The sequence below is a fragment of the Poeciliopsis prolifica genome, unplaced genomic scaffold (genome assembly GCF_027474105.1).
Source record: "Poeciliopsis prolifica strain line A6 unplaced genomic scaffold, Auburn_PproV2 SCAFFOLD015, whole genome shotgun sequence".
NCBI lineage: Eukaryota > Metazoa > Chordata > Actinopteri > Cyprinodontiformes > Poeciliidae > Poeciliopsis > Poeciliopsis prolifica.
In genome coordinates, this window is record NW_026562390.1 from 3,431,487 (window position 1) to 3,457,182 (window position 25,696).

Genomic DNA, 25,696 nt, shown 5'->3' on the forward strand with positions numbered 1-25,696 from the left:
CATCCCGTCTCATCTCGTTTGTCGCTCTCCAACCAACTAGTCCGAGTGTACTCTCTCTTCGGAGAACTGCCCGCCGAAGTCACGGCCATGGAAGAAGACAACATAATAATGCCCGTTTGACCCACGGAGCTCGTCCAAGGTGAGTTTGCCGGGGGTTGTGAATCGGGATTAGCGGCTATGAAGCGGCGGCTGTGCGGAGGGGGGGAGGCGAAAAGTTTTACCCGCCGGACAGGAGGGAAATGTACTCCCGTGTTGCTCTGTGGGGCGGTCTGTCATGATGCTAGTTTGTGTTGGATCGCTTTTTGTTGACTGTTTTAGACAATACATAATTCCCTTTATATTAGAGTGTATCTGCTTCTACATTACAATGCACAGCGAGCCAGCTTCTAAAAAAAATACTTCTATGTGTTTTGTTCAAGTGTTTAAATTATTCACAGTGTAAACTCTTTGTTTCTTTTTGGATTTTACTTTGAACGTAAAAAAACCGCGTTTAGTTATTGATAAAACATTTATTGAAAATAAACAACTTCTGGTTGAAAAAAATTAACTTTTTAATGTTTTGTTATTAGAACAATTTAGAAAAAAAACCCAACTAATTATCTAGTTTTCGATGACAATAAAATAATTCAGTCAAATCGAACATATGTTTAGGTAAAAACAAACAAACAAACAGAAAATAACAGATAAATGATAATAAGAGATATGTTCTTTGTAAAAGGTGAGTGATCTGTATCCTTAAATCCAATTTGAATACTGAAAATTTGTAAAACAAAACCATGAAAAAATAATTTATTTCAAATGTATTTTTGTATACATTGTCAATACATTTTGTGAAGTTAGTCTTTGATTAAAGTTTTATCTTTTTACATGTCAGATTAACTTACAACTTTCTTTTTATTCACCCATAACAATGATTGTTACAGTGCAGTTATATATTTTCAACAATAAAAAAACAAGATAATCTTTTAACGTAAATTTTATAATTAATTGTTTCTAAACCTTCCAAATTAATAGTTTTTTAATTGAATGGATTGCATGGATTAATTAAGTATCTCCTTACCTATCAAACTAGGTATTGTTACTTATCTAAATAGTTGGGGAAAAATATTAACAAACTATTGGGCCATTTTAAAACTACTTGACTTTAGATAAATAAAACTTAGTTTTATTGGACCAAAACATAAACAACGAGCTGAAACTATGTCTGGAACAAGAATGAAACAAAATGATAATGGATAATATGATATAATGAATGGACATTCTTGAAACTCGCGTTATCTGCAAGTCTAACTCGCGTTAGACTTGCAGATAATTAAAAACGTTATTTTTACTTAAGGTTGTCTCAATGTTGCTCTCTTGACAGAGAATAAATGAGACTCTTAAATCAACCAAATGCACTTGATGCAACAAACAAGATTCAGCTTTTTTATTGTTGTATATTTATTATTTTGTGTTGCCAGAGGTCCTGCAGGGCTAGTTGCAAACTCGATATGCTGCTAGAAAGAAATACTGTGAGAATGATAGACACAATGGCATGGGGGTCTCGCTGCAGATGTGCATTCCTTGTGCCAGTGCAGGGATCCAGTCTTTAAATAGAGTACGGCAGGAATGCAAACACACCAAGCAGAAAGATGAACCCTTGGGGCGTCCCGGGAGTAAGAGCAGGAAGGTAAGTCGTAAAAAGAAGCGGATAAACTCTGCTGCAAGATATTTTCTTTTGATTTAGAATAGTTTATTGCACTTTCCTCAATGTTTCCTAATGAATATGAGCATGTAGGTCAAAGTTCATGGTGTAGAATTACTCCTCTAAAGGATAATGTTGTTAGGAAAGGTCTAGCTGCAATAAAGGCGTAAGATTACATTGTGCAACTGGACCCATCAGTGGTAAAATTTGATTTTGACCAACAGATCTTGCTATATGACATCAGAACACTTGTGTTTATACGCCAGGCGCGTCTGCATTGCCTCAAAGAAATGATGCAGCTTGAAATGGAGTCAGAGGGTTCTTTATTTGCTAAGTGTGTATACACAAATACGGTTAACCGGTCTGGTTTCTGGTACTGTTCAATGTATGGTCCGGAACAATATGTTGGAATATATAGTGATGTATCCTCATTAAATTAGCTTCAGATTTGAATTCCAAGTTCTTGAATCATGTCTTTCATTTTCTTTCTGTTGTGCACGTACGATAAATTCAAGATGCGTGAATTTGAGTTTTCCCAGGATTACCCAGCTGTTTTTATAATTCCTATAAATATATATATATTTTTTACTTTTCTCAGACTGCGGGCTTATCTTTTGAAAGGTGAGAGGAAAGAGGCAACACCCTGAAAGTAATTTGTTCCTGACATTCGATTATTTGTAACTCATTTTGGTGATGAACTTCTTTGTCACAATAAAACACAAAAAGGAACAGTCAAATAAAAAGCTATAAATCTTAACAATGCTCATTTCATTAGATTTGTTTTGACAAATGGTTTGTAAACTTTTGGCCAGACCCTGAAATCTGTAGTTTGAGTTTGCTGTCAGCTGTTGAAAAGTTAATCAGGTCATTTACACACATGTTGTCTTGAAGCTGCTTATACTATTGAGATGGGGTTGTGGAGGTACCCTAAACCCAGTGACACCATCCAGATATTTGTAGTGGACCCAAGGTGCTTACTGGCTAGAAGAGATACTCACCCCAGGAAGTTTGGGTTTTGGGTCTCCTCCCAATAAAACATGCCAGGAAATTATCCAAAGAGATGTGCTCTGCAATAATCCTGATCAAATTCCCTTACCACATCCACTGAGAAAGCTTATTTCATCCAAATGTGCGTGCTTTTTAGGCCAAGTTCTTTCTTTTACATGGAAGGCTGGACGAGTCCCTGAATTCTACAGATAAGGCTATTTTTCATTGAATAAGATACTTCGAAACTTGAATTCCTCTACATGGGGGAGAGACTGATCTGGATGGAGGAATCTTTTGGTCAGAGGATATAAATCCATAGAGCATATCTATTGAACTTTATCACATCCAAAAAAACATTGGTCAGTAAATTGATATGTGTGTGAGTGTGCTGGCTATGGCTGGAAAAACAGCTATTCCATTGTTTCCTTCCTTGAGTCTTTCTTTATTGAAAGGTGTAGCAGAAAACATTCTGTACTTCGTTACATTTTAGAGTTTGGACGATGGAATTAAGATGATCGCTATGTGGAATGTCCTTCAACAGAGTCTAATCTTAAACGTGCTGGACTGTAAAAATAAATGTTTGCCTTTGGCTAAGAGGTTGGTTCTAAAATAAGAAACATTTAGGGTATTTTCACTTGCAAACACTGAGGCTAAAAGGAAAAGTAAAACTTTGGAAGTAGTTAAAGTAAGCATAGTAGTTGCAAGTACAGGCTTTATAAGCGTCCTCAAAAAAGAAAAGAATCTGAAGTGGGTTTTTTTTTTAACCTTTACTGCATCCATATTCAGAGGTTGCATCCTTCAAAGGCCACATTTGATGGGAGATTATGTCACAGCAATGTGACATAAACTAATTGATGGGTCTGGTGTATCTTTAACAGCACACCTTAATCTGAGAATCATTGGTAGATTTTTGTTCCTTTGACAATGGCATTACAAGACATGGCGGTAGAAAAATGAAGAGCTTCAAGAAGTTTTATTATATTTTTTGTCTTTTATGTAAACATGTATTTTAACATAAATTTTTAGTATTGTACAAATAAAAATGTACTTAATTCATTTAAAAAATATATTATTTCAATTTCTAAGGTAAAAGTAGGAACAAATCTTAAGGCTTGACCGTCCGTTTTCTTTCATCAACCATTTTTAAAGATGATTGTTTTGTTAGTTAAACAAAACAAAACTACACCCTCCAACCCCCACTTACACAACCAAACAAAGAAAATGAGTATCAAGAGATCTTCAGACTAAAACTAAAGTTTGATTTGGCAAAATCCAGTTTTGTATCAGGGAGGGATCAAATTAGTGAGTCACCTTCTGAATTTACAGTAATTCACTGGAAGACTTTCATCAAAAGAATTCTCTCTGGTTACTTCTTATTAGTTTAACTTTTTAAGATAAACTCTCAAAATGGGCATAATAAATAAAACGAATAAACGAACTTTCAGATAATTTATTCTGGATTTAGCAACGTAATTATTCTGCTTTGCCTTTCGCTTTCCCTGCAGACTGCTCTGAGTCTTTGCACTAGCTCTGGCCAAAAACCACATGTGCACAGGAAAAAAAAACACTCTGGCTCCACATAGACCTTGATAGAAGCTCCACACAAGCACGTACAATATACATGTAAAGACACAAACTCAGACTGGCCATTGGCTGTGTGCCTGCACACTCATATAATCAAATGCACAGAGCCCTAAACGACGTCCAAGCCTCCATACTCACTCCACACTCATATTTCACTAGTCACTCACAGAGGGCCCACAGCAATCAACTCCAAATTAGAGAGAAATCTGCTCCAAGAACTTGAGAGCAGCGTGCCAGGTCTGAGGCCATTCTGCACTTGGTGTGTATGTGAGAGATGGAGAAACAAAAGAGCCAGCCCTTGATATTAAACCAACTTTAAGGGGCCTTGAATGGGGTCTGTATCCCTCTGTGCTGCTGCTCATGCAGTTTCTACTTCAGTCAAACTTTAAGGAATCTCTGTTAACTCTTGAAACGATCTTAACAAAGAGTTCCTCGTTATTTTTGTTAATCGGAGTTTGTTGACCTGATTTTGGACTTTTACAATTGTCAGAGCTTTTTATAAGCCACAGAGTCAAGTGTCTTCTGGGTTTTCTGACCTTTTTTTATTACAACTCTTGTTGCGTTTGCCACACTACTTGTAGTAGTGCATTACTCTTTCTAAGGTTGATACTTTCATAAATTGGACTTTTCAGTTATTTTATGCCAATATTTTGGGTTTGGTTGGCCTTTCCATTACTTTTATACTACAATTTTGACACTTTTCTAAGGTAATCATTAAGTGGTTTTCACAGCAGATTTCCAATGAACAGAAATATTAAAGGCCAATTTTTTTTTTCTGATCAGGAAAGGCTTCATCAAAGGTGCTACTGTCGTCCAAGTTCTTATTGCATAAAATACACCATTTTCAGTCTTCATAGATGTTCAGAAAGTCAGAAAATGTACTGAGCTACTAAGGGCTGTTTAAAAGGAAATAATATTTTCTTTAATTCAGTGAGAAATGTCGAGTTTATACTGGCTGCTTGAGAGTAAGGCAGATAACAGGAAGGATAAACAGAGGAGCAGACTTGTCCTGCCATTTTCCTTTGGGTGTTAAAGCTCTCTGAATTTGGAAATTTTGACTGTCTTCTGAATATTTAAGTGAAGGTTGCAATTTCCATTATCAAGGAAATGCATCTCTGCTAATGTTTGATAATTCTGTAACATTTGCTTCAAGAATGGATTGTCACAAGTCTCACAAGCTTGCTGCAGCCTCACTTAAAATGTATATGTGAATTCAGGACTTGCTTCTCAAAGCTCGTTTTTTTTTTGCATTTTGGTTAACCTTAAATACCTTAAAATATAAGATTTTAAAAAGATAAAAAAAATTAAAAATAAAAACACTGCCGGCATGAGGGGGGTGGGCGGGCGCTGTAAAAACGCCAGTCCCTCTTTTACAGTGTGGATAAATTACATAAAAGAATGTATATATTTTTTCTTCCTAAAGCCTTGGGATACATTGTATTGCTAACAGGACTATTGTTATTAGCAATACAAGGCTATTCTTGAATAGTGTACTTAGCTTTTTTTTTTTTTTATTTCTACACTGGCTTGAATGATGTTGTTTATGCCGTTAGACTTTGGATTCTCAAAGTCCAAAGTAATGTCAACAGCAAGACCCCAAATCTAGAGAAGTTGAACAAGGATTGTCTGGGATATAGGACTGATTCAAAGTGGAGAGCAAAGAGGAAGAATTGTAAATAATTTATCCCTAAGAATAGTCTTTGGTAATGTGTTGAAGATGTTTTAGTCAGTTAAAGTAAACAAAAAATACAATTTCAAGTACTAAGGGAGTTTTGGTTAACTGCAAGAAATTTTAACAAAACATCTAATTGTAATAACTTGCAAGGGTTAGAAGAGACAAGTCTTTGGTTTTTAGTGAGGTTTCTAGCATTCACAGCTATTCTGAAGACACCAAAGCAGTTTATACTAAGACATTTTTCCATTCTTCAATGCTGGCTTGGTTGAACCCTACTGACTCCACTTCAATCAGGCGGTATTTTCACACCTTTAGTTTTATTTTTCAAAGTTCAATTATTGCCAGGGCACAAAGAACACACATTTCCACAGCATTGTTCGAACTCTTATTTTTTTTGGCTTTCTTTTTGCATGTATGTCTAAATTAATATGTGACTGAAGCAGCCGGAAGATATGAAAATGCTGGAGTGTTTCATTCTAGGTTTAGGTAAACACCTGTTTTTATAGAAGAAGAGTTCAGTTTTCACTCTCTTATGTAATTAATCAATTTATTTTTGCTAAGATTTAAATTGTATTGATTAAGGAATGCAAATAAAAAAATCAAACATTGTTCACTACCAGCTTCTTCTGGAGGATTTGAAAATGCAGATTTCAATAGCTTGGGAGGGGAAACTTATAAATGACAATTATAGGCATCTTGTGTAAAATGCATTTTAACTCTGTAGCATAAGAGCAAAAATAACAGTTGCTTCCCAAGACTTAGCCACAAACATCAGGATACATTAGATACACAAAGGTTCATCTAACTAACTTAAGTTGATAAGTTAGCTACATAATAATAAGATATTGCATAAGGAAGACAGTAGGTTGACTTACATTTCATAATTCATGTAGTTCTTACAAAGTGTACTTTGACAAAAGAGCTGACAAAAAATTGAACTAACTAAAATTTGCATAAACCATGTTTATATTATGTCTGCATGGCTTAATGTTTTAGGTAAGTGAAGAAATGTTTTCTCTGTAGATAAATATGCATTTAGATCATGGTGACGGAAATATGTTACTTAACAGCCTCCATTCAGAAAAAAGTTTTTTTTAATAGTCGAATAACCCTGAAATCCAGACAGTCCCTGATGTGCTTGATCACCTTTTCAAACAAACAGGTACAGAAAATAGTCTTTCATAGAAAAAACTTGTTGATGGTGTTGGTTTCAAATTTTGTTCACTGTTATTTACCAGACCAGCTTAAAGCAAACACAGGATTGCTTTTCAAAACTGTCAGGCAAAAATGCACCAGATTTTTTCAGTTTGTTGGTATTGACTTTCATCCTGCCGGTGGTCTTGCTTACTATTACTGTCATTTCTGAAATGTTCTATTTTAAAAACTTCTAATCAGACTTGTCATTGAATACTTCTTAATCTTGTAAATCAGCGAAGTATATTTTCAGAGGGAGGCTGCGGATATTTGAGCTAATAGGACAAGTCAAAGCCAGGGCTTTTGTAATTCATCTTTGTGCTATGCTTTTATGTCTCTCATTATAGCATTTCTTGTTGTGGCATTTGTACTTATCCCATGCAAAAATTTTCATTTTATAGTTTTGGTTGTTATGTAACATAATAGCAACTGGAAACCCTATTCTCACATGGGGAAAGTTCACTTTTATTTAGAAAGTATGATGTATGCGCTAGTATTTTGATAAACTACAAAATAAGGCTATACTTTCAATTGCTGTTTTAGTTAAAAGGTAAATTTTCATCTCGTGAGGATTGTAGGAACGTTTCTACACACACAAGCATGTGTGTCTTTGCAACATTTGTCCCAACTGCGCAGAAGAGGAAGTGTGCTTTGCATATTCAAGTCTATAAAGACAATAACATATCTATGTACTTCTATTGCTTTTTCCATGAAATTTCTGTTTGTTTGTTTGTTGTTTTTTTTTTTTCTGGAAACTATTTTCAGGAAATAGTTTCCAGTAAAACTACATTTCACTGAAATTAAGACTCCAAAAATTGTAAAACATTTGATAGTAGTATTTTTGCTAAGTAAGGCATTGGTGAAATTGATTTTCATGAATGCAGATTTTCTTCTCCTATCTCCTGAATTTTGTATCATCATGTTACCATCTGCTCTGTGAGCTTTATTTTGACCACTGCCCTCAATGCCATGCTAATTTTATTTTTAAGACAGAAAAGTGACAATTATTCAAACTAGTGCAAATAAAAATCTAAACTAATTATTATGGTAACATGTTTATTTAGAATTATTACTATTTTCTCTAAATATAATAGTAATTTCAAGTTCTTATGCTGAGCTGTGTAATTTTTTTTTTTTTTTTTTTCATTTTCATTCCTTAATGAATAACACATGAAACAAGCTAATATTAACAGTATGATTAGTTGGGCTATATGCTCAGGTAGCAGATAGCCCTAGCTATCTGCTGTAGTTGGTTGCCTAAGACTTATGAGTGACGCTTCTTTAGTTTTGACACAGTCTTTTTTTTAATGACAGGAATATTTTTGAAGTTGTTGTAAAGTCATTGTTGATGTTGTACTACTATACAAACTTAATTTGATTTATTGTAAAATATGCCAGCTTTTCTTTTCATTGATATAGTGCCAGACCCACAACATTCTGGGCCTTTTTCTTCTCAGTCTTTCTCCACCACACTTCATTTATTGAAACATTGTGTGAGCACAGTTACTGTGGAAAGAAGCAAGTGACTGCATGACAAACCATAACTTCTGAATAGTTCATGAAAAACACTAAGCTTGTCATCTTGAGCACTTTTCGAAAAAGTGTTTCAATCCAACTTTGAATTGTCTAAAACACATGGGGGGAAAGAATTGTGGTTTTAAAACTGTAAATTTAAGACTATATTTCAATGCTGACAAAAAGCATGCCTTCGTTCATATGCTGATTCAGATGTGACTTTGAAAACTATTATGCCAACAAGAAGTGACTGTAAAACCTAAATCTTCCTGAGTTTAATTAATCTTTCGATCCCAGGACCCGGCGACATTTGCCGCATGTCTTGCCCTCTTTCTTGTCAGCTTACTTTTGAAAAAGGGCCATTAGAGCCCTCAAAAACCTTGGAAAAAAGAAAAAACTCCCAAAAGATTCTCTGCTAATAAGCTTGATTATTTATGGATGCTTCTTTTGTAGCAAGTGTTATTTTAGTGCCTAATAGTGACTAGATAATGGATATAGTTCCCTAAGAAGTAATCATATTTCCTTCATGTCCTTCTTGTGAGGAAGTGACTATTTTCACTGTGGTGGTGATGTATATTTGATGGACTTGTCTGTTTGAGTTATGTGACAGTCAGTTGGATTTTGCTGGCATGTCTGAAGATGGTAAGTGTGTGCTGTGATAAAGCATACAGTAAATTAGTATGTGCATGATGTTTCAGTGATACTACTCCTTTTCCCTAGTTATATTCTATTGTCTTTTTGTCTTATTCTGTGTTCTTACATTTGCTCTCTCCTGTCATTCTCGCTCTGTTTCCCTCTTAGCACTGAGCATCTGTCTACTCCCTCTCTTTTAGCTCTGTCTGTGTTTGTTGTCTTTATGGAGCATTGGCACACTTAAAGGATAAATGGATCATATCGAGCATGATGATCATATCTGATTTGGCAGACAGGTGACAAAAACAAATGAGTATAAAGTTATGACTACACTGGTATTGCTTTGTTATAGAATTACAGCTACAGCTACAAATTACTAGTTGTTCAGTTTTTGCAAACAAATAAGCCAGTTTTGTTTTTATAGGTTGGTGGTGATTGATGTTTACACAATATGTATGTTTTTTAGGTTTTGCCAACTGTTTAGCTGGTAAAAACTAGTCACTGGTTTAAACGGACGAATTTCATTAAAATGCAACTAGATCTTATTTAAACATAACTCTGGTGTGATATTTTGGTGTTCAGATTAATCGGTGTTTCTTTATCTTGCTGTGTTCTGATGCTTTTCAGATGACTCATGTCAGGACTGTACATTGGGAGGTGTGGGTGCTCTCTTTATTCTCTGACCTTCCAAGTTTAAGAAGATTCAAAGTAAACTGTCAATAGTCATTTTTCTGCAATATTACGATAGTGGATTCTCTGTCCTCACTGAACTACATATGCGACACTTTTATTGCATTATATAACCGATGTGGTACTTTATGTATCCTCTCTTGCTGAACAAATAATGATTAGAAAGCTTTTGATCTGAACTTGGTGGTAGATTTCTGATTTTTAGCTTTTGGAAAGCTTTGACTTGACTAATGTTAATGGATTACAGTTTATTATATCACCTGTCACTTGTTGCAATAACAGATTTTTAACAGAAAACAGATAAAATTAAATTTCCAAAACCAGCATCATTCAAGGCAACAACTGAAAGCTCAAAAAAAAAAAACAGCAACTTTTTTGTACTCTGTTCAACTTTTCTGCCATCTTGATTTCCTCTGACGTTTCTTCTTGCTTCATGTTGGAACACCTCACCAATACTAAAAATAGCAAATTGTCAGTATTCTCATCAGGTTGCAAAATGAAGAGTTTTGTTGATACGCTGGCATTGTAAAATTACTAATTGGAAACAGATCATCGTTGGTTTCTGATCCACCAGTCACAAGTTGACCAATTTGAATTTTATTCACCATCCAGTTTTTCTCTATAATAAACAACTAACTTTATAAAAACATTTTCTCATTAAGAATTGATGTATGTGTTAAACTTTTTTTTTCTTTTCACGCGGGTCTTAATCTCTTGAGTCTAACTTTTGTTTGATTTTCCAAACTTGCAGTGAATCAGAAATGGCTGATTGAGAGCTGTTTTACTACAAACAGATGTCAAAAACCAGCGACAGCTTTGTTGGCTTGATATATGGTGGCCTCTGCATTTGCAGCCGACAACATTTTGTTAGATGTTTTTTTTTTTCAGACAAAGAGAAGGCCATGCTGATGACAGCTATGCAGCAGATGTTAAGGTTGTTTGTCAAACAGACATAAGATCATTTCAACAGTGTTTGGAAAAACTGAATTTAGCAAGTAAAGGATCTTTACTGTAAAGTAATCAGATTAACATTTGTTTTAGATTGTGGTGAGTAATCATCTAGCCTGAAAAAATGCATTCTTGTCATACCACGTCTACACGCAGATGTTTTTAATGCATATTAAACATAATCTAAAAAGCCATCCCCTAGAATTTCTAAATGGCTACATAAGACTATACTTTCAGGGAACATATTTAAAATGTGAAAAAATGTATTGTAAATCACTTTAAACATCCACAAAGTATCACAGAAGAGAAGCGTTCCTCTCTGTTTGATGATAAACTTATTTGATGACCACATGACCTCCTTTTTGTCGCTTGTTAAATAGTCTATTCCTTGTGTCAACATTTGCCTTAAGATTTAGATAAAGTTAAAGTAGGAGATGGTACGGAGTTCACCTGTGTTCAGTCTTGCGTGAAAAAAAAAAAAAAAAAGAAATTAGAATTAAGTCCAGCTTCTATCAATTTACATTCATGTGATTCTTCATTTTTAAAGCTGTCATAGTTTTAAAAGAGTTTTAAAAAATATATCAATTAGAACTTATCTCTGCAGGTGCAAACACGTTGCAGTGTATTCTTACTGAGGTAAAAGTTCTGTTGACTCGAAGTCAGATTAATACCTCAAACTAGTGTGGTCATGTAGAGGGTTCTCTGGTTAAACTCCACCCTTCATCTGCTTCTGCCTTTGATCATGAACAACCCTTTTAATCTTTCTCTTGGATCCCATCTACACACAAGCGCACACACTCACACATGCTTGTATGCGTGTACACAAACAAACACCAGGCATCTTAAAGTCAACAAACTTCAACCAAATGATGGAGGTGCTCTGTAAATCAGCCTTTCTATCTCCTGTGCCATCTCAAGCTTGGATAATCTGCTCCCTGTGAAGCCAGCGCTATTCCTGGAGCCACGCAGTCTGATGGAGGGGTCTTCTCGTAATTGGACTTTTGTTCATGCTGAAAGAAACGTCATTGCAAATTGTGTTGCGTATGCTTTGTACGCGCAATCTAAGAACTCTGAGAGGTTGTTGATTTTGTTTCTGTAAAATGAATATATAAAGCAAGAATTTAAAGTTTCTGTGCATTAGTTCAAGTGTGACATGTTTGCTCTTTTCACTGAAAAGTCAGAAAGTCTCCTGAGATTTCATTTCAGCTCAGCATTTTTTGGATCCATTAGCCCCAAAGTCTGCCTGAAGTGTATTGCCTCACTTTATATTCTACAGGGGCTCAACTATGTGATTCAATCTGTAAGTGAGTTATTTAGATTTAATCAGATGTTGAGTGTGTGAAGGTTGTTTACTGTGTGATTCTTTAGCCTGATCTTTGGTTAAGAAAGCTTTCTGCCACTCAGACCTACACTTGTCTAAAAAAAAAAGCTGACTTATTTTGAATATCACTTGAAACCATTAAAAAAGGAAAAATAAATATTTCAGGACACTTTTTTATACAAAAGTTGACTCATAGTAATTGTCTCCAATATTCTCAATAAATGAACAAGATACAATATGGACACCTTGGCTGTGTTTAAATAATTTAAAAAGAGTTGTCAGTGCTCATTCACCAGACATAAACTCACCTTGTGTTTACAGCCATGGAAAGAAAACAAAGCGTGAGCAGGTGTTGAGACCGTTCACAGCTGACTGGAACAGAATGGGAAGGGTCAACCCGCATAAAGGGTCAACCCGCATAAAGCCTGAGGGCCAAATTATATTTCAGCTGACATTTTGAAAGATTCTACTGCTGCTGACTTGAAGGTAGATTTCACAGAGAAATCTTAGTTGTCTGTAGCACTACCAAGGATACAAAAAGGGTGATAAAAATGACTTTTTAGATCGAGGGAAAGCTTAAAGAGTGTCTGTAAAGAATATTCCCAAACAATATGCAAAAACATATGGATATATTTAGATATCATAACAAGGAATACAATATTCACAGTTTTGAGCTGATGTTATATCAAGCTGTGCATATTGCTATGAAAACCACAGTCACCTATTTTAATGGAGTGCAGTGGATCCTTTAATGAGATCTTCCAACATTCCTCATACTACGTCATGTTATTGGATGCCATGTACAGTATTTTATCACTCCAGGAGAAAATGGACATTGGTGCCAAGATTTTATCCCCTGTGGCTTAAAGTGAAACCTTGTCTGTTCAGAAAGGATTTTGGATGCCTTTTTCAAAAGACCAGATGACTGCGTGTTTCAGAAAACTAAGCAGTGGAGTCCCACAGGGATATGCACTCAGCCACTCTGTCTTTTCTTTGCTAATAAATGATTATTTTCCAGATTCAGGAAAAGCAGGTCACTGAGTATTTATCATAGGTAAACAGTATAATCATTAACGATACCATTCATTAATGAGGATGAACTCCAGAGAAGAAGGGGAAACAGTTTTTGAGTTGGTCTGTGGACAACACTCAGTCCCACATTGTGGAAATGCTACTGAACTTATTTTGGGTCTGTACATCAATGTACGTCCCTGTGGGGAGGGTCAGCAAAACCAAATTTCTGGAAATTTCTCTTTTCCTCTTGTGTCTTAATACAATACATGTGGCCAAGAAATCTAAACTGAAAATACATTTCCCCAGGAAGATTAAGTGAAATGCATTCTTTTTACAGAGGCTTCTATGCGGTCATATTGAATGCCATGTAAGAACTTGAGGTGTGATATGGTTAGCTGAGAAAGTCATTGGGTCTCATTACCCTGTTTGAAGACCATCTTTTAGGAAAATGCCAGCAGAACTCCTACTGGCATCGTTGTGCATGATTACTTTCACCTCTTGAATGTTTAACCTCCCACCATTTAAAACATTTTACATCCACTCAATAAATAGCTACTTATAGAAATGCTTAAATATAGTGTGTGTTATGTAGAAGAACTACTAAATGTAGACTTCATTACGACCATTCTCCACCGTCTGTGTAAAGAAAGTGCAACTCTCATGTTTATTTTCACATGGGATTTACATTTTTGTTCCACTTACTAGGTTTATATTCCTTTGCAAAGCACATTGAACTAATCTAAAGAGGGGGAAAAAAAGCAACCTCTAGAAAACAATAGTGATACAAAGAGAAGAGGCTGCAGAGTCCTACCAGAGGATGGCACTATAGCTAATGCTGCTCATGCTTGTAATCCAAGAGAAGAAGTGGTCAACTTCATTTGAAGCTGACCACTTCTTTATATGTTTAAATAAACATACAACTTCCATTCCCCCAAGGTTTTGTCAGTCTTTAACTGCAACAATGGAAACCAAAATGTTTTTACCCCAGTTCACATTCGACTCGCTGAAATAAAATACAGTAAAACTCTGCCTTGGCTCTTCTCCTCTTATCTTTCTAAATACTTTATTTCATTTTAATCTCATTGCTTCCTTTTGTCTTTTATTCCTCTTTTTACCTATGTCCATCATTGTCTTTCTGTTAGCAGCTAAACTACCTGTCTTCTTCAACATGTCAGGACAGTCAGTCATCCAGTCTGTAGTAATGGGGAAAGCATGGAGTTCCCAGCAGAGTGACTCATGGTTCTAGCAAGCAGGGGTCGTGCAAGTGTGTGTGTGTATATGTGTGTGTGGGACAGCTGAAATATGTGTGGGTGGTGGGGGGAGGGATAACTATATCACGTGTGGGTCTGTGTGTGTGGGTGTGTGTGTGTGTGTGTGTGTGTGTGTGTGTGTGTGTGTGTGTGTGTATGTGGGTGTGTGCCCAAACATGTTTATGTAATTTGGGTGTATGTTTGCTGTGTTTTCCTTCCTACTCGGCTCATGGTGAGAGATTTGTCAGTAGTGTAAAGGTCATTTGGTAGTCAAGAGTAAAGCACACATAAATCAGGGCTCAAATTAAAATGAGCCCTAGGAGGAAAAATAAACTTCTGTTTTATTTTCTCATACATATGGATATTTTTATCTCCCAATAAACAGGTCTATCTATTGCATCTTGGACATATTTATATATGACTTTCATGGTTTTGCTTATTTCTTGTTTTGTGGGCACTGTATTGCGAATTGACCTTGCAAACCGAAAGCATTTCTCTTATCTTTAGGTATGCAAATATGTTTTTTATTTGAATATAATGATGTTGCCAAAGCTGGTCATTAATTTTTAATTAATAATTCTTATCAGCTATGTGAAAATAATTTGTGATTGTGAAAGGATGAGCTGGAATGAATGGATGATAACGTTCATATCTTTTTGTAAACAAAATGTTTCTCATTGCTTTACTTAAGAATCACAAGTGCATAGTTTGACAATCTTAGGACTGTTATCTGCAGGTTTTATTTCTTGTAGTTGTATTGCCATGAGTGTAAAATGCCTGCAAAATTACAAATTTCCTAATGATCTGATTGCTACTAAACTTCTACTTTAAATTCAGAGATTGTACAAATCCTAACCCTTTGTAGCTGCAATTTAGTAGTCATTGGTTGACTTTGTAAATAGGGAAGGACATGAAAAGCAACCTGAAGGAGTTTTAAATAACAGTAATTATAATATGTTATGTGTATATGGTTTTCAGAATTTTACCACAAAATAGGCAGCAGTGGGGATTTCTCACTGAATGAAGTTCTATTAGAATTACATACATTGGTATAACACTGAACAACAGTTTATTGAAAAAACAAAATATATTTCTGTTACATTCTTTACATCAAGCAATTTTCCACCACTTTCATGTGGGATTTAAGTGCATCATAGGCAAATATTTGAAATTAAAAATGGGATACTGCTAAGAAAAGGGAAAATATGCCCAGCATCTAGTTTAATTCTTAGCGTTATTGTAGAAATGTTTGCTTCTATTAATAACATTCCTGTGGAATACAATCAAACAAAAAAAAAAAACAAATGTCATAATTTTTTTGCAAGCAGCGGAAGAGCACCATTAGTTGTGAAACTTTAATCAGTTACTCTTTACTGAGTAACATTTTTTCATATAATGTCACATTATATATTGCATATGTTTATTCTATAGAGCTGTTGACTCAACAATTTTAAGTAAAACTGTTATTACAATCTGGATTTTATGCCCTCTACCAATCCAAGTATTTTTAGATGGCAAACTTCAAACGTTACATTGAAACATAATACAATAAAAGCATTTAGTATGCTTGACAACCCTGCAGCTCCACACTGTAGGGAATAAACCTGTGTTTGTCATCCTCTGTTGTTTTCCCATAGTAACAAATTATCAAAATATTTATGGTGTCTCAAATTTTGATGTTTGTGTTTTAATTGCCTTTTTCTTGCATTGGTGACAATGTAAGCAAAGCTAACCAATGTAGCATATTGAATATTTTATACAAGCCTCACTTTTGGTTAGAGATTATTCATTGTAATATTTTACAATTGACTCTGCAGTAGCAGAAGCAGACAATGGAGACCACCAAACTAAGATTGCCTTGATGTAAATATGAAAAATGGCTCATCTTACCTCATTCTCACCTTCACGAGTTGCTCAACATCACATTAAACTCCCAAAAGTGTTATTTCAAATTATGCACAAAACTATCTTTGTTACTGTTGGGCAAAAGTCATAGTTCAGCATTAGGTACATTTTTGTTTCTAAGTGGTTGGCATACTATGGAAACCAGAGAGCACGTGGTGTTGCAGTTTAGGCATTACGACCAACACTTGCCATCTGACATGTCTGGGCTTAGACAGCTCAACATTTCTGTTTTGTTGGGTAAAACTTCAGAACACTTCTGTCATCTCAGTTCTTACACTAATAATATAGTGTCAATGGAAGTAATACCTATTTTTTTTCTGAAATTGAAACAATGCAATTTAGAATATTGTGCGTATAGGTTTATGCACATGAGAGCGTCTCAGTGTTGGATCAAACAGCAATCTTCAACTATCTGCTTTATGTCTTTATAATTACTTCCAGCAGTAGAGAGGCGCCAGTCTATGGTGCTAGTATGTGCACCCGGGCACAGGCACACACACAGATTCAGACACTCACAGCTCTCCCAGCAGATCATCGGAGGAGCGTGGCAGAGCAGAACTAACCTTATTGCTTTTGAGTTTAACATCAGGCAAGATTAACAAGCAATACGTGTGAGCTTTTCTGAGTGTGTCTGTTCATTTGTTTCATCCATTTCCAGATGTGGGCAAACAGATATATCGTTTTCTTACTATAAAATGCAAAGAACATGTTTTTTTTGGGTTTTTTTTATTAAATATTTTTAGATTTCGTTGTCAAATCTGTAGCTGATGGTGGTGATCACAAATCATTTTGTGCTGTATATGTGCCTCTGTGTGCAACTTTTTGGGGGGAATAACAGAGAACAGATGTGGAGGAGTACTGTTTAAATACCCTGTCATTGGCTCACAAAGAGCAGATGTGTATTGGACCATCATCTTCCTTTTGGCCAGTAGCTGCACTGAGTCAAACGGTTCTACTGCATTTCACTTGCTGAGCAAGCAGCATAAACAATCCTCACAATATAAGGAGAAAGCCAATTTATGCTAATAGATGCTGTTGTGAGGGTTGGGATTTGTCAGAGCATGGAGAAGTTGACTTTTGGGTCAATATGCGCATGGCTGGTAGTCTCTTGACAACCAGTACACCATCGCTATGGTATTTTCCTAAACACTGTAATAAAATTTGGTTTACGGTAAAATTCTAATACTCCCAGCTGATTTCCGTTGAATGAACTTCAGACAATTAATCACTGGTAAAACGGATAAAGTCAAGAAGAACGATAAAATCGCGTCTTCTGGTGATTTATGGTTTCAATTTATTTTGTGGAAATTCTTCCTTTCTCGCTTTTTTCCATTGTATTTATTTGGTGATGTGTGATGTTTCCTTTTCAAAAGAGTATGAAAACCTGTTCATTTAAAGTTTACCATGGTCTAACGATACTGAGTTACATAAAAAAACATTTCTTATGGGGCATACTGTCTTACAATTATGTGAACAAGACACACCAAGTTTGGTGTTAAAAATTAACGTTGGCATTTAGTTTGAGCAGTAGTAAACGAAATGAGGTAGTATAACATTGATTGAGTGTAATAAAATATGAACAACAACAGTAAAAATAATATGAATGGACACAAATTATTCTATTAGTACATTTTCTTAAGGTCATGGATGTTGCTCTTCACCATCCACATCTATTTCTATCCTGGTAAAGACATATAATGGACTTTAAAATAGAGGTATATTTATTGTAGTTGCTTAATCTTCCAATAACAGACTTTAGAAAAACCTTGAATTAGAGGGGTGTTTGGTAAGTGAAACATTTTGTCACTTTTTTTTTGAGGTGATCAAAGTGTGTAGGTAATATATTGATTAATGTGTATAAGAAAGCCGTACTACGATTAGTAATCCATTGTGACTGTAAATATTACTAAAGTCAGAGTACATGCTGAAACAGTTGAAGAGATTCTCACTTCATGTGCTTTGTGAAATGATCCTAACATGATGGATTTATGTTTAGGAAAGTTAATTGGTTATTTTTTTATGTATATAAATACTATGATTATCTTCTGGTATATTTTATGTGTGATGGTTTACAATGGTATGTGAATATACTTAGTTCCTGAGTATATGTGCCAACAGGCCTTTGAGATTCAACGCCCAGGGGCACCTGAAGGTGTTAATCCTAAAATCAGGAAAATGAGAGCATTAGACATAAATGTAAAGCAGATGCGTGTTGATCTTAAGTCAGTAAAATGGCCTCAGAAAATAAACAATCAATCACCTAAGTTTGCTAAAAAGCTTAAACAACTGGAACTGCGACAAATAATGCTGGGCAAAGACTCAACTTTATCTTTCCAAGACCAACAGCGAGGCGAACAGGAAACGGTTTTTATCGTAAAGCATTTTCTTTACTAGATGTGAGTCTACATGTGGATAGTGTTGTGCACATAGAGACTGCATTTACCATGACGATGGAGCAGACAGTATAGAGCTGGAGCAGACAGTATAGAGCTGGAGCAGACAGTATAAAGCTGGAGCATAGATGCAACACAAAAACTGTGGGTTGTATGGAACAATAGATGCACTGTTAAAACCCAAGAAGAGGGCTTTCTTCTTGTTGGCAGTCATGAAGCTTCCATTGGACAACATCTGCTTGGCAACTCAGTTTGTGGTCATTTGGTTTTCTTGCTTAAAGGCTTCAGCCTTGCTAAACTGGAGCAATGTGTGCTACCTTTCTTGAGTGAAAAATGAAAACTAAAGCTAAAGACCCATTTACAGGAATGGTTAGTCTAACTTTAACTTTTTGTTATTGTTAATCAGTAGCTCTTGCTAAGTTTCTGTACTTCCGTGTTTTTTTTTTTTTTTTTTTTTTTTTTTTTACTAATATGTGGTCAGCCAGACAGTGCTGCTGTTCGGTACATGTCAAATGTCAATGTCAAATTTATTTATATAGCTCTTTAAAACAGGTATAAAACTGCACCAAAGTGCTGCACAGGAACGACAGTAACACAAGTAGATAAAACAGAATATCAAAAAATTGCTTCAGTTAAAAGCCAACGAATAAAAATGAGTAAAATAATCTATTACCAATCTATGAGGCCTTCATAGATTGGTAATAAGTACCACAGAAGGTAGAAATGAGCTGATAATTTTTGGTTTCCTTCAAAGTCTGACTTGCTAATTCTTATTTTGACAGATATTTTTTGAGCAGTCAGAGTGTATCAAGGGACAACTGGCTATTCCAAATCTGGTTAATCTTGACTAAAAATTAGACAAATTCGTACTGTGGAACAATTTAAGCATGTGTCCTTAATGTCACCATAAAGGGCATTTTCCTTAATAGTGATAATGTCACAACATTTTCACCATAATGTTTTTTTTTTTTGTACTAAACTGCAATATTATAAATACTATCCTACCGTATTCACATTGCATGAAAATGCATGGAAATGCATGGCTTCACTGAATTTCTTCCTTAATACCTAACTAAAATATGTCAACAATTAATGGCATAGAGGTTTTTTTTCCCCCTTTGAGGATGAGCCAGTTGGTTTCATCCTTTTTAATGCTTCTTTTTAATGCTTCCTTGTTTTGGTTACTTATCTGAATCAATTCCTGGGATTAACACCATTCAGTTCAAACAAAAGACCCAATCAACACTTAACAAGAAAAGTAGTGCATATGTTTTGGGAGTTCCAGGTTAAACTTGTATATTTTTTAGTTTAGATGCTTTGGTTTCATCATTGCAGTGGATTCATTGTAAAATCTTGCAGGAGATATTTATGCAACTAATTGGCAGGAAATTGTCACAGGAGGTTTATACGCTGACGGTGTGAATATGCAAGTTTTTAATTTGTTGTAGCTGAGTAGTTGTCTTGAGTCGTATGTTTCTAATTCTTTACACGTGTACTTCTTTGATGAGAAACACCAACGCACAGGCTAAAGAGAAGCGTTTGTATGCAGATGTACTTCTGTTAAATCCAAACTCCCAACCCCCACTCCAAATGATGCAGTTCAGTACGTGTTTATTTATATGTTACATTGGCTTCAGTATTACAACCTTGAGTGCTCACAGGACTGCGGGCTTTGTGTGTGCGTGCGCGTGTATGCGTGTGTGTGCAAATAGCTGGCATATGGTAGCCATCTTGCCCTGGCGACAGAGATGGAGGAAATTCCAGCGTTATAGTGCTGAAGCCAAGATATCCTTATTGCCACAGACGCTCACTCGCATACACACACACACACACACACACACACACGCACGCACCAATTGTGTCAAACCCACACACACAAAGTAATATTTTTACGTCTAAAAGTATTGAAAAGTTAACGGAAAATTCTCAGATAGGAGCCAAAAGCTGTTTTGTATTTAAAGTTTCCACTCTTTCTGCCTAATGTCTCCCCCTCTCCCTTTTTGTTTCACATATACATGTGTCTGCATGCTCAAGGCCTAATCTGCAGATTGGCTTGGTGTTATCTCAGTACACAGATGGAGCCTTTACTTCTTATGTTTTAAGGCTTGGGAAAAAGAAAGAAACAAGTTGAGAAACCTGTTAGCTGAATATTTCAGGTTTTATCATTGATATGATATATATATATATATATATATATATATATATATATATATATATATATATATATATATATATATTATTTATCATCATCATAGACTTAAGCTTTTGTAATTATGAGGTGCATTTAAGGAGTGAAAACATAAGTATTATATTAATAATAATTAACATAATAAGCATTCATTAATCATGTTCATTGTTTAATTAATTAACATAATTATATTTATGCATAATAATACTTAATGACTATGTTAACAATGATTAAGTATTGGAGAAATAATAAATGCATTTGCAGAGTGAAATTAATTTTCACTCTTTCATCTAACCCTAAAGTAAATATGAACTTTACAAAAAATATATACAGATAAGACTTTTAGTATTTTGAAATGGCACTGACAAGACTTTACTTGAAATTTTGATCTGTGGTTTGAATCTTAAATTAGTAATTAGCAGTTAGTGGATGTAGCATTACACAATTAGCAGTGTTTCCATTCTATTGAATAGAGATCTTAGTTTTAATTAGAGAGTCTCAAAAGCTTGTTCATTTACAAATACAGCATGTTCTGTGACATGAAACAAATATGTTCAGCCTTTTTGGGCCTGTCCCAATCACCCGTATATCAATTTATTGCATGATAAATTAAAACGAGTTCAATAATTTCCATTTGCATGATTTAGTGTTTTCCTTTTTGAAAGACAATTTAATTTACAAGGACTTCATAATTTATTTAATTGGATGTTTCTGTTGCTTTGTGTATTTTTGGGGGGGATATTTAAAATGTCTTGCAATTCCTGTTTTAAATGGTCATTAGAATGTAAAGTTTATTGATGATAGAGAATATGTTCTCATTTTTTTTATTTTTATTTTACCATTATTTGAAACTGGTCTTCACAGAACTACAATTTTATCTTTTATTGCAATAACTTCTGGGACAATTTGCTATCCAGAAAAAAAATCCTATCATGACGGGCCTGTACCTTTCTATTATCTGCTAAAGACCCTGCACTCTCTGAGTTTACCACTGACTGACTGGGCCACAGAAATGTCATTCAAGGCATTTTACTTTTCACCAGTTGTTTATATTTTTCCTCTTCCTCTAAAATCTCTTTGAAAATTTAACTTGAACTTTAATTTCCCTTAGCAACAGGAACCACAAAGAATAGCTAAACAAATCCTATGCTTTGGCTGTGGTCACTTAAGTTCTTGTTACAAAACTGAGCCATAGCAGTGATGTCTTAATTGACAGACGACAAACAGAAAGTACATTTTCTTTGATTCTAAAGTTTTGCAAATAACATGAAAAAGAACTACCAGATTAAATTGGTTCCCTAAGCTAGAAAATGCAAGCAAAAAGATTACTATTGGGACCAGAGAAGGATTATAAGGCTACTTGGAAACATTTCTGTCTTCATGGTTTTTCTGTGAGGATCATTCACACGTGGAAATCATTACAGAGAACCTGTATGTTCCCAAGAGCAGATTTGCTTGGAAGTTCGTCCTTGAATGAAATTGTGCAATGGTCAGTGAAGCTGCGAAAACCAGAGCTATGTCTTGAACAACACACATTTTGATTAGTGTGTACAACATTCCCTCTGTTAACATCCACAATGTAGTTTGAACCAAGTTCAAACAATAATCTTTAGCTTGGAAGTTTGCCACAAATCAAACTATCTTCCTAAAAAAAAAAAAAAAAACATGTGGAGGATGCAACTTGAGCCACCAAACATCCTAAGCAATGTCCTTTAGACGGACATAGCTGAGGTTGAGCTGTTTAGTGAAAACCAACCACAGCGTATCAATACAAACATCTCATGCCAACTGGCAGCTGAAGCTTAGCAGAAACTGGGCTAAAGCACAAGACAATGATGTCAGGCACAGTTAAAGCTAGAACAAAATACCTTTAAAGGAAAATAATACAGGCATTGTCTTTGGTTAGTGAAATTCTAGACCACCACCTGACTTACTTGAAGTGCTGTGGCAGGACCAAGCTAAGCATGCACAAATGTGGCAGATATTCATGAACTTAAATCATGTTATAAAGATGAGCGAGCCAAAATTCCTACACAATGACGTGAAACTGATTAAGTCATATGGAAGACAAAATGGAAGGTGCCAATTTAATAATGAAGCAGGTCACGTTGACCTACTTCACATTCCTGTCAGTCAGCCCCCTTTTTTGGTAACATATTTATAACGCTGCTTGCCCACTCCTGTTTCTGCCCTGACCATGATGTCTCATTCCTTCCTACCTCCTTGCTGTTTATCTCTCTCGGTGCTCGAGAGCTGTCAGCAGGTAATGTTGGCTTTGATGCCTAGCAGAAACTTATTTGTTTTCCCTTTTTTGTTCCACTTTTATTTAAATGAGATTTAAGCGGTGTAAAAAAATTCATTTGGGTAAATGTTAATTTTGAATGTATTTTTAGGGTGCATTCAGACCGGATAGTCCGGTAGAGTTCGATAGGGGACTAAAATTGCAACATTTGTTACATTTTCAGAACTGTAGTTTGCATTCACACTGAAGTGTCCAACTAACTGAAAAACCTGTTCCGCACATCTCCTGTGGTGGCGCTGCACAAAGATATACTGAAGAAATAGACTCAAAACCTCTTAAGAAGACCAGCGCAATTTTCTTCTTCAGAAAAAGTAAACAAAATCGGAGCGATTGTAGGATTTCTACGTTCTTGTACATTAATTATTTGGACATCACCTGTTAGCCACTAACGCTAGCGCCGCTCCTGCAGGCGCCATCACTGTGCAGTGAGTCATTGGTATTTGTGTTACTGCTAAGACAGTTTTCACTGTGTGTATTAATGCAAATTTATATATTTGGTGTGGAAACTATTAAAATGTGAGAGCCCCCTCTATTTTTAGTGCGACTTCAAGTATTTGCTGATTTTAGCCTTTCACAAGTGGTTGTGGTCACAAACCTCCTTAAATACTGGTGATCCCCTGAATGCTAATATTTAAGATTTTTGTTTAACTTTCGCAAGAGATATAGAGGAAAAATAAGATTGGCACTTTAAATTGATCCATGTAGATACGCAGCACATATTCCATTCATATTTTGGACAGTGTCTGGCCTTCAGTGAATACTTTTGTTTTTGCTCTAGACTTATCTTTTCCATTCTCTTGTTCCATTAGCTCATTCACACTTAGACACTTTCAGCAAAGCAAGAAATTCACTGGCGCTCATTTAAAGACTGCTGTGTGTGTCAAAAAAAGAAAGCCCTGCACTTTATCCCCTGATGCACTCCACATATAGAAATATAGACCGACACACACGGATGTCAGTCAGCAGTGCTCTTATCGCCTGGAAAGGTCAGGAAGACAGGGTGTGCAGGGATTGCCATGGTGACCTGGGTAAACACTAGCTCCATTGTGGTCCTCCCCCCACCATCTTGGCTTACCATCGTTACCTTGTTGGTTTAGTGCACGTACACGCACACACAGAGTGTATTTTTTCACTCCATCTCATTCACACTCACACACAATGCACAGTTAAGTAATTTAAAACCGTACAGTTTGTCATCATTTTGCTCTCGGAAATGGATTTGAGACACAAACAAGTAAACACACTTCAACTATTGTTGTGGAGGCCGTATGGTTATTGAAACATCGGTCTTTGTTAATTTCTAATTTATGGCATGTCCTGTAATGACCTGTCCTTCTGAACAGGACATCCTGCAATGATTTGTTATGTCACTGGCCAGCAAAGCAGAGTGTACCTGACTAAACAGTCTTTTTTTTTATTTTTTTTCAAAATGCAAATATTCCAGTAATGTATTGTTGGTGTACTTTAGGGTTTTTCCCCTACGACACCTAAGATCTGCGATATGTCCATCAGCTAACTTTAAACAAGATTCACCACATTCACTCCAGCTCCTACCGACCCCCCAGGCCTGGCTTCTCCGCCACCCCCTCCCTTACTCCTATTCTCTGTCTGTCTTTCCTTTCAGTGTCTTGTTTCTTCTCTTGTAAAGCTGCCTGAATGTGCAGAGGCATGCCAAAAACAGTGACTCACCACGTGGGATTGTGCTGCCATGGAGAACACTGGTTAATAAAAAGCCTTTTTAAATGTGATCTTTCTCTGTCTGTCTCATTTTGTCATCGAGACTTGAGAACCAATAAAGGCATCTTCAGCTAACCCCTCAGCACATAGGTGTTGTTTGAGTTTTGTCTTCATACATTGACTTTCACTTTTTACTGTGTTTGAATTGGGCGGAACATTTTTCACGGAGAAAGTTTGTACGTCCCGGTTTAGCAATTACTTTTTATCACTTTGTAGTTAAAAGCTCTGAGAACACTTTCAATTTTATTACTGGCTAACTTGTGCTTTGTGGTGAATTTACGACTTTTGTTGTTTTTCTGCTTTTATGAATTGTGAGCACTTTCTTTAAAGATGCATCCTAGTGACAATGACCACATTCCCATGTCTGTAGAGAGGTTTGGTTTAGTATTCACAGTAGAAGGGTGACTGGAGGGTGTGACTCAAGCTATTGGCTTGTGATTACACACTCTGACAAAGACACACATGAAACCTAAAAAGAAAGCATGGCAAACACAGTTAATCTCTCTGTGATGCTTGATGTTGTCCATATGCTTTTTGTATTTATTATGCAGAATATCAGACTAGTTTTGCACAGATAATTAGATTTTGTCGTCTAGCAGAGCTCAAAAAGGAAAAAAAAAAGAACTCTAGATGGAATGGAGTCACATAAAAACTGAGTGGAGGCTTGGAGACTAGT

At 35.7% G+C, this 25,696-nt stretch overlaps 1 protein-coding gene across 1 annotated transcript in view; it reads left to right on the forward strand.

Moving 5' to 3' along the window:
- il11ra (interleukin 11 receptor, alpha) overlaps nt 1–25,696 on the forward strand; it is a 47,183-nt gene continuing 21,487 nt past the window's right edge. The window contains exon 1 of the mRNA XM_055040727.1: nt 1–139. The gene's annotated coding sequence lies outside the window, so the exon portion shown is untranslated. The remainder of the gene's footprint in view (nt 140–25,696) is intronic.